Raw genomic sequence first — 8,314 nt, 5'->3', positions numbered from 1 at the left:
ATTGCGGGTTTAATAATTAAACGTTCATCTGTGTGTACCAAGGAAATCTACGTATTCCCCCAGCCCCCTCAAACCTAACAAAATACACAGACAAGACTCTATGCACAAAGCCACTACTTAGCAGGGGAGTGACAGGCAAGACTTTTACCGACACGGAAAAAAATAATAAAAAAAACACGAAACTAAACACAGATTCCAACTGGTTTGCCATAGGCAACCCAGTAAAAATATGTATTTCTGTGATATATTAAAACGATCAATTATTAACAGCATGACTTGACCCCATTTAAGTCAATCGGTCTCGATCGTTTAAGGATATCTGAGAAATTTGACGGCTAATTTTGGCTCGCTCATTTGACGGTTGACGGTAAAAATATTCCGTTTTTGACGGTTGACGGTTAAGTTTTGGGCCATTTGACGGTTGACGGTTAACCCCATTGAGACCCTCTTGACTCAGAAGACTCGAAAATTAATTTTATCCGTGGATACGAGATAGCAGCCGAACGGGACGTGTTGTGCGAATGTCCGCAGAGTTCATCACTAAAAGAATTACACATACAAAATTTGACTGCTTAGTGTACGAAACGCTTTTTATAAGAGCTTTAAAGCCAAATCCAAACGTGCAATCAGACTCCATTCGTGCGAAAGTAGTTTTATAATCTCAGTTCGCACCCTCTTATGTTAATTCTTCGCGCTAAAATCGCTCTAAATGCTGTAATTTGCATGATCTTCATTATATTTTCCTTGATAACGGAGTCATGACTATACACCGAAACGTCGGATTTTATCGTTCGTTTTTACAGTTTTATGTGAATTTTTCCTTCAAGAGAGATTTTCTTCACTTATTTCTGCAAGTTTCTCTTTCTCTTCAACGACATTCAGGAGGCTTGTCATTTTGTTGTGTAAATACGTGATGAAGTCGTTTCTGTTTAGTACTGCCTCTAGGCATTTCTACCCACCTGCTACCACCTGCTAAAGGATGGGTTGTTTTAAAAACATTTGCATATTTTTCAGACAAAATATAGCTTTCAAAAGGAGGGCTAGTATTTGAACAAAGTCAAGTTATTCCACCAGTCATTTCTATATCCCTGATATATAAAGCGTAATTTGTCTTTCTAAAACTTACGAAAATGAACATTTTAGTTTTCTTCAAAGGGGTAGAGATTCTTCATACTGGCGTTGTAAATGCACAGATAGTTTCAATAATCGACGGTTGTGTACAATTTGTCATAAGCATATTATGTTGACACTCTTGACAAATCTTGAAAGGATCATCTATTTCTGTTGCAGTGGCAAGAAAATAACAATTCAAGTTTCTGGCTATTAAGTGAAATAACTGATCCAGGGAAAACGTCTAACCATGCATTTTGAATTTTATTCGATCTACAAAGAAAAGCACATTGCTCGGGATATAAACGACATAAATTGGCGCTGAATTACAATACTTTAAATCTCAAATACTTTCTAACTTCTATGACGGTCTCCAGTCAGGTGAGATAGAAAATTTCCGAAACTGAGGTCAGTTAGCCACAGAGTAGTGAAGCATGGTGTACCCCGAAACGAAAGCAAACAGCTTAATTGTCACTCGGCGAACTAGAGATCAATATTGCTTAAACGGATGATCTTAATTCTCTCACAAATAACAAAGAATTACGAAATCCTTCATCGAGCTTCCTTGAAACAGTATATACTAGAAGATCACTCTATGGATGTCTCTAAGGAAACTCAGGTCAGTTAGCCACAGACAGGCGAAACATGGTGTACCCCAAAACGAAAGCAAACAGCTTAATTGTCACTCGACAAACTTAAGATGAATCGGTTACTTAAACGGTGCTCACTTCGCTTACAAATAACAAAAAATTACGAGATCATCGTACAAATTTCCTTTAAGCCATACTAGAAAGTCCACACTCTAAGTGTGACATAGCGGCACCAAATTAGCACCTATTGTATATTACATTTCGCATACGCATATGTAAGTAGGTTGGCACATTATGCATGTAACATAGCGGCACCTAATTAGCACCTATTGTATACTACATTTCGCATATGCATATATAAGTAGGTTAGCACATTATGCAAGAGCAGAGAGCACACACAACCACGCGGTGTGTGTGAATAACGAGAATAAACTCCATCGACATCCGACTACATGGTGGCAGCATTTTACAAGAGTAATCGCTAGAATCAAATCGAAAGAGGCCAGCAGAAGCGAATTATGGCAACAGCAACGTCTTTTGCGTCGCCACAGATGAACTGGGACGCTCCTGATCCGATAATTGCATTCACAAGATTCAAACAAAAATGTCAGCTTATGTTCTCAAGCGTTCTCAAAGACGCCGATGACGAAGAAAAAGTGAGCTATATTTTACTCTGGTCGGGTGAAAAAGGTCTGGATATTTACAACAGTTGGACATTCACAAAGGAGGAAGAGAGGAAAAAACCAGCCATTATTTTCGAACGGTTCGAGAATCAATTGGAGCCGAAGACGAGTCATCGAATTCACAGATACACACTACAAGGAATGCGACAAGAACAAAGCGAGCCAGTGGATGATTTTATCTCAAGATTAAAAAACCTAGCAGCAAAATGTCAATTTCGCGACAGCACCGAAGTCGAAGACAGAGTTCTAGATCAGCTTATTTGGGGGTCAAAAAACCCCGATGTCCAGAAGTCCCTCATAGGCCGAGACAAATCATTGACCCTTGCAGGCGCTATCGAGATTGCAAGAAGCCACGAGGCGACAAGTAAACATATGAAGACATTGGCAGGAAGTAGCGAAAGCCATCAAGAGGATAGAAGTGTAGATGCCATTCATAAGGAACAAGAAAGGGAATCCTGTAACAACTGCGGAAAACAACACCCGAGGAACAAATGTCCAGCCTACGGTACACTATGTCGAAAATGCGGCAAAGCTAATCATTGGCAATCTGTCTGCCGATCCAGTAAACGGAAACAATTTATCCAAGGAAGAAAGCCGGTTTTCAAAAAATCTATTCACACGATTGAAGACAGGGGCGATGAAGACGATGATGAAATTCTCACAATTAGTACAATCGAGGTTAACACCATAGAAGACACGCAACATTCGATGACACATGACACACGCGATGAAGTCTTTGCAACACTGGAAATAACCCAGCCTGAAAAGAAGCGGAAAATTAATCTCCAGTGCAAGGTGGACACAGGTGCACAGAGCAATGTTTTGCCTATCAGGCTACTTCGCATAATCGCCCCAGAGAAGTTTGATGACGAAGGAAACCTCAAACCAGAAGTACTGGAAAAGAATGAAGCCGTCCTCTCAGCATACGGTGGCTCTGTAATTAAGCAGCTTGGCACTATAAACATCTTGTGCAAGTACAAAGAGAAGAAGATTAACTGCATTTTCTACGTCACGGATACTTCAGGGCCAGCTATCCTCGGTCTAAAAGCGTGCATTGCACTAAAACTAGTCTCCCTCCACTGTACGCTAGGAACAAATCAATTAAACCAGGCTGATCCAAATAGCAGCTTCAATTCTCCAGCTCAAAATCCGGGTACTTGCAAGAAAAACTCGAGTTACATTGGAAGTCATATACCACTAGAAGAGCGGCCATCAATCACAAGTAAACAAGAGCTGATGGATATGTACCCAGAATGTTTCAATGGTACAGTTGGATGTTTTGATGACTACACATACCACATCACACTGGATCCTGAAGTATCACCGGTGGTCCATGCACCCCGCAAAGTACCTATAGAGTTGAAAGACAAATTACAAGCCGAATTACGTGAGATGGAAAGCCAAGATATCATTGCGAAAGTAACCCAACCTACGGATTGGGTTAACTCCCTGGTCATTAGAGAAAAAGAAAATGGGCGACTTCGGTTATGCCTCGATCCCAAAGACCTGAATAAGGCGATCAAAAGAGAACATCATCCCATACCCACTCTAGAGGAAATCACACCCAAATTATCAGGAGCAAAGCTTTTTAGTAAGCTCGACGCTCGCAATGGCTATTGGAATGTCAAACTAGATGACGAGTCCTCGTACCTGACAACATTCAATACACCATTTGGTCGGTATCGTTTCCTCAGAATGCCGTTTGGCCTACGAATGAGTCAAGATATTTTCCAGTTCAAGATTGATGAGACGTATCGTGATTGCCTGGGAGCCATTGGTATTGCAGATGACGTCACAGTCTATGGAAAGAACGATAAAGAGCATGACTTACACCTACATGAAACCATGGAACGTACCAGACAGGCCGGCATCAAGCTCAATGACGAGAAGTGCGTTATCAAAACAAAGGAGTGCAATTTCTTTGGTATGCTCTACACACCAGACGGTGTCAAACCCAGCCCAGATAAAGTCAGAGCCATAGAAAGTTTAGAACCGCCTAAAGACAAGAAGGAGCTTCACACCTTTTTGGGGATGGCAACCTACATGAGCTCATTCATCCCCAATTTAGCTGACCACACTGCCCCCTTAAGAAACCTCTTAAAGGAGAACGTTGATTTCACATGGAATCCATCACATTCGAAAGCCTTTGAGAAGGTGAAGGCATTGATATGTACCACAACGACCTTGGCCTACTATGACAGAAAGGAACCAGTTGTCCTCCATGTTGATGCATCAATTAAGGGCTTGGGCGCAGCTCTCTTCCAAAACGACAAGCCAATAGCCTTTGCATCGAAAGTACTTACCCCTGCGGAGACCAGATATGCTAATATCGAACGGGAACTATTGGCAGTGGTATACGGCTGCGAAAAATTCCATTCGTATCTCTATGGAAGATCGTTCGTGGTTAAAACAGACCATCGTCCCCTGGAACAGATCCATAAAAAGAACCTGATGCAAGCACCTCCACGCCTTCAAAGAATGCTGTTGCGGTTACAACCTTACGACTGCGTCATTAAATATCTTCCAGGAAGAGAAATGGTTACAGCTGACGCCCTGTCACGCCTTTCGCCGTTGGATGAATTTGAAGTGTCGGACATGAATGTGAAAGTTCACCATCTAATCAGAATCACCCCAGTAAAAATGGAAGAGTTCAAAAAGGAAACTGCGAAAGATGAAACCCTGCAGCTTCTAGCCCACAAAGTTATGCAAGGTTGGCCTGACAGTGGGAAGAAAATCACTTCGGCGCTAAAACCATACTGGCCCCTACGAGATGACATATCAGTAGAAGATGGGCTGATACTTCTTGGAAGCCGTGTTATAGTACCTGAACCCTTGAGAGGCAACATCTTGCAGCAAATCCACGGAGGGCACTTTGGTATGGAAAAATGCAAGCTACGAGCCAAATCCTGTGTTTACTGGCCAGGCATATACAAAGAAATTGAAAACCTTGTAAACTCATGTTGTGTCTGCCAGAAGTACCACAATTCCCAGCAAAAGGAGCCAATGATACCAACAGAGATCCCTTCAAGACCGTGGAAAACACTGAGCGCAGACCTTTTCTACGCTCAACAGTCGTGGTTCCTCATAGTTGTCGACTATTATTCCAAGTTCCCATTTGTCAAGAAACTTCAAAACCTTACATCCGGGGCTGTTGTTAATGAAATGAAAATGCTATTCGCAGAAAACGGAATCCCAGAATCTCTTCAATGCGACAACGGCACTCAGTTTACATCCGGCGAGTTCCATCAACTGGCAAGCCAGTACGGGTTTGAAATTGTGACGTCATCTCCACATTACCCACGTGGCCATGGGTTCGTTGAACGTCAAGTCCAAACGGTTAAGAAGACGATCCTGAAATGCAGAGAGACTAAAGAAGACATAGATCTAGCCCTACTGGCTCTACGAACAACGCCCCTGAGTTCCAATATACCGTCACCAGCTGAATTACTGAATGGCCGAGTATTTAAATCCACACTTCCTGGTAAGATCCAGCCATCAAAGAACCAAGAGGAAGTTAGAAATTGGCTCAAAGCGAGACAAGACAATCAATGCCACTATTACAACAGACACACCAAGGAGCTCCCTGAATTACACAGAGACCAAGCTATCTATGTACAAGACCCTGTGAGAAAGACATGGAATCCTGCTAGGGTCATAGATCGGGGAGAGACACCCCGCTCATATCTCATAGAAACTGGAACTGGTGCCCAATTGCGAAGGAATAGAATCCATCTTAGACCGAATAATGCTTCCAACAATTCGGCAAACAACTCTTCGGACTCCGTGTCCCAAAGAAGCATGACTGCACAATATTCAAGCGCCATTCTACGAGAATCCACCGCGGCAGGCAATTCAGCAAATGACCCATCAAGTGGCAAGTTGACTATACAGCCTTCAAGCTCCAACCCACAATGCTCTAGTGTAACAGGAGAAGCCGAGAAAGGACCAAGAAAATCCCGCGCGGGACGTGAAATCCGGGCATCGGAAAGACTTAATCTCTGACGCTTGCTTTAATAGTTGATATTAGTATGATACATAAACACTAGACAGAAAATCCCTATATTGTTACCAGTTTTATTCGTTTTCAACATATGTACAAGATATATTGGCCCGAATGAAGATATTGTGTTTTGTTTGTTTTCCATTTTATTAATATAGTTTTAAGAGAAGGGGATGTGACATAGCGGCACCAAATTAGCACCTATTGTATATTACATTTCGCATACGCATATGTAAGTAGGTTGGCACATTATGCATGTAACATAGCGGCACCTAATTAGCACCTATTGTATACTACATTTCGCATATGCATATATAAGTAGGTTAGCACATTATGCAAGAGCAGAGAGCACACACAACCACGCGGTGTGTGTGAATAACGAGAATAAACTCCATCGACATCCGACTACACTAAGAACTAACATTTATCATCAGTTTTAAGATGAACATGGAACAAATGTCGAAGAACTCCACGATTCTCGAGTTACTCGTTGTTGTCCCCGACTTTCAATTTGGCGAAAGCATCACCCAATTGTTGCAAATCCGTCTTCGCGTTGACTTTCGTCATTTCTTCAAAATACTCTCCATGGATTTCTACGGGAACCATTAACTCTTTCAGCTGCCGGGTAAATTTGCCATCTTCACCCTCCTCGCTAGGTTTAGACATTTTACGCACAATGCAGATGACATGAATGTAGCTACTGAATTGCTGCTCTTCCCTTGGCGTGGCAGTAAATGTAGTCGTAATCTCAACAACATCAGTGAAGTTTTCCCTGAAGATAAGCATCATTCTGGGCATGCTAACTTGCTCATTTAAGGCGACTTGTCTGACTCATCTTCTATCCGAAAGTGTGGGTAGAGTTGATCGTATTTGCTCCAATAATGTCTTGCTGTATTCCTGTTATTTGCAAGACTAAATAGTCGCGGCTGATCTTCGAACGGATTCTGTAGCTTCGCCCTGTTTCTTCTACCAGCGTCGGGACCTATCGCCGGCCATAAACGTCGTGGGACACCGGCTGCCTCTAGCATGCACATACGTACAACTGCAGATGCCGTTCGACCAAATGCTGTATTGGCGTATGCTTCTCTTTCTCCACCGAACATGAACCTGCGGTCTTCGTTATCGTCGTTGCTTTCTATGTCTGTAAGGGTTGCTGCTTGGATGTGCGTCACTCGCAGACGGTTTTGATTCCTTAGCTCCGTGAGAGACTGAAGGACTATGTCGAACGCAGGGTCTGTTTGCACAAAAATGATCTCAGCTTGATTCATGTTGCACCTTGCTCGTACTTCGACTTGGCCTAACGCCCAGACGCTTGATCGTTCACTGAACAAGAGGCTACAAGTAGCCTATACTCGGGCCTGCAAAAGTACAGTGAGTGGTGTATGGTTAATTTAGCGCTAAAGAAAAGAACAGAGAGAAGTTTGTCCTTCTCACATCGGCCTTACATTGCGATTCTCATGATGTTCGACTGTGTATGTAGTGAATACCTGGACCCAGATTAACTTCATTACAGGTGGTGACAATGACCACTGTATCATGGGAACGAGGTAAAATAGTGTATTTATGCCAAAGTGGCTAAGCCTGACATTGTTTTTTACTGATCGATGGGTATTCTTGCTCAGTGTTTGAGAAAGGAAACGGTAATTGAACGGCTTAAGATGAAACGAAATGACTCGTCGAAACATCTTTTGCAGAAAAAAATGAAAGAGAAACGAAGGTGAGATGTGAAAACATCTTTCCAAGATGACCAAACTTTCGTGCAGTGGTGCACGTAAAGGTCACTTTGTCACGTGTGCGACACGTGAAGATGTGCACTATATCTCGACACTTGAAAATACTTCCAGAAGTGCAAAAGTTCCTTGAGGCCATGCCAAATGAATCCATAGCACGAGAATCAAATATTTAAAATATACCATTTGTTGTAATTTAAA

At 42.4% G+C, this 8,314-nt stretch overlaps 1 pseudogene; it reads right to left on the bottom strand.

Moving 5' to 3' along the window:
• Positions 1–6,545: 6,545 nt before the first annotated feature.
• LOC137979338 (uncharacterized) overlaps positions 6,546–8,314 on the bottom strand; it is a 1,923-nt pseudogene continuing 154 nt past the window's right edge.

This window comes from Montipora foliosa, chromosome 12 (genome assembly GCF_036669935.1).
Source record: "Montipora foliosa isolate CH-2021 chromosome 12, ASM3666993v2, whole genome shotgun sequence".
Lineage (NCBI taxonomy): Eukaryota > Metazoa > Cnidaria > Anthozoa > Scleractinia > Acroporidae > Montipora > Montipora foliosa.
Note: the sequence above shows the minus strand (reverse complement) of the source record. Positions and strands in the feature narration are given on the sequence as shown.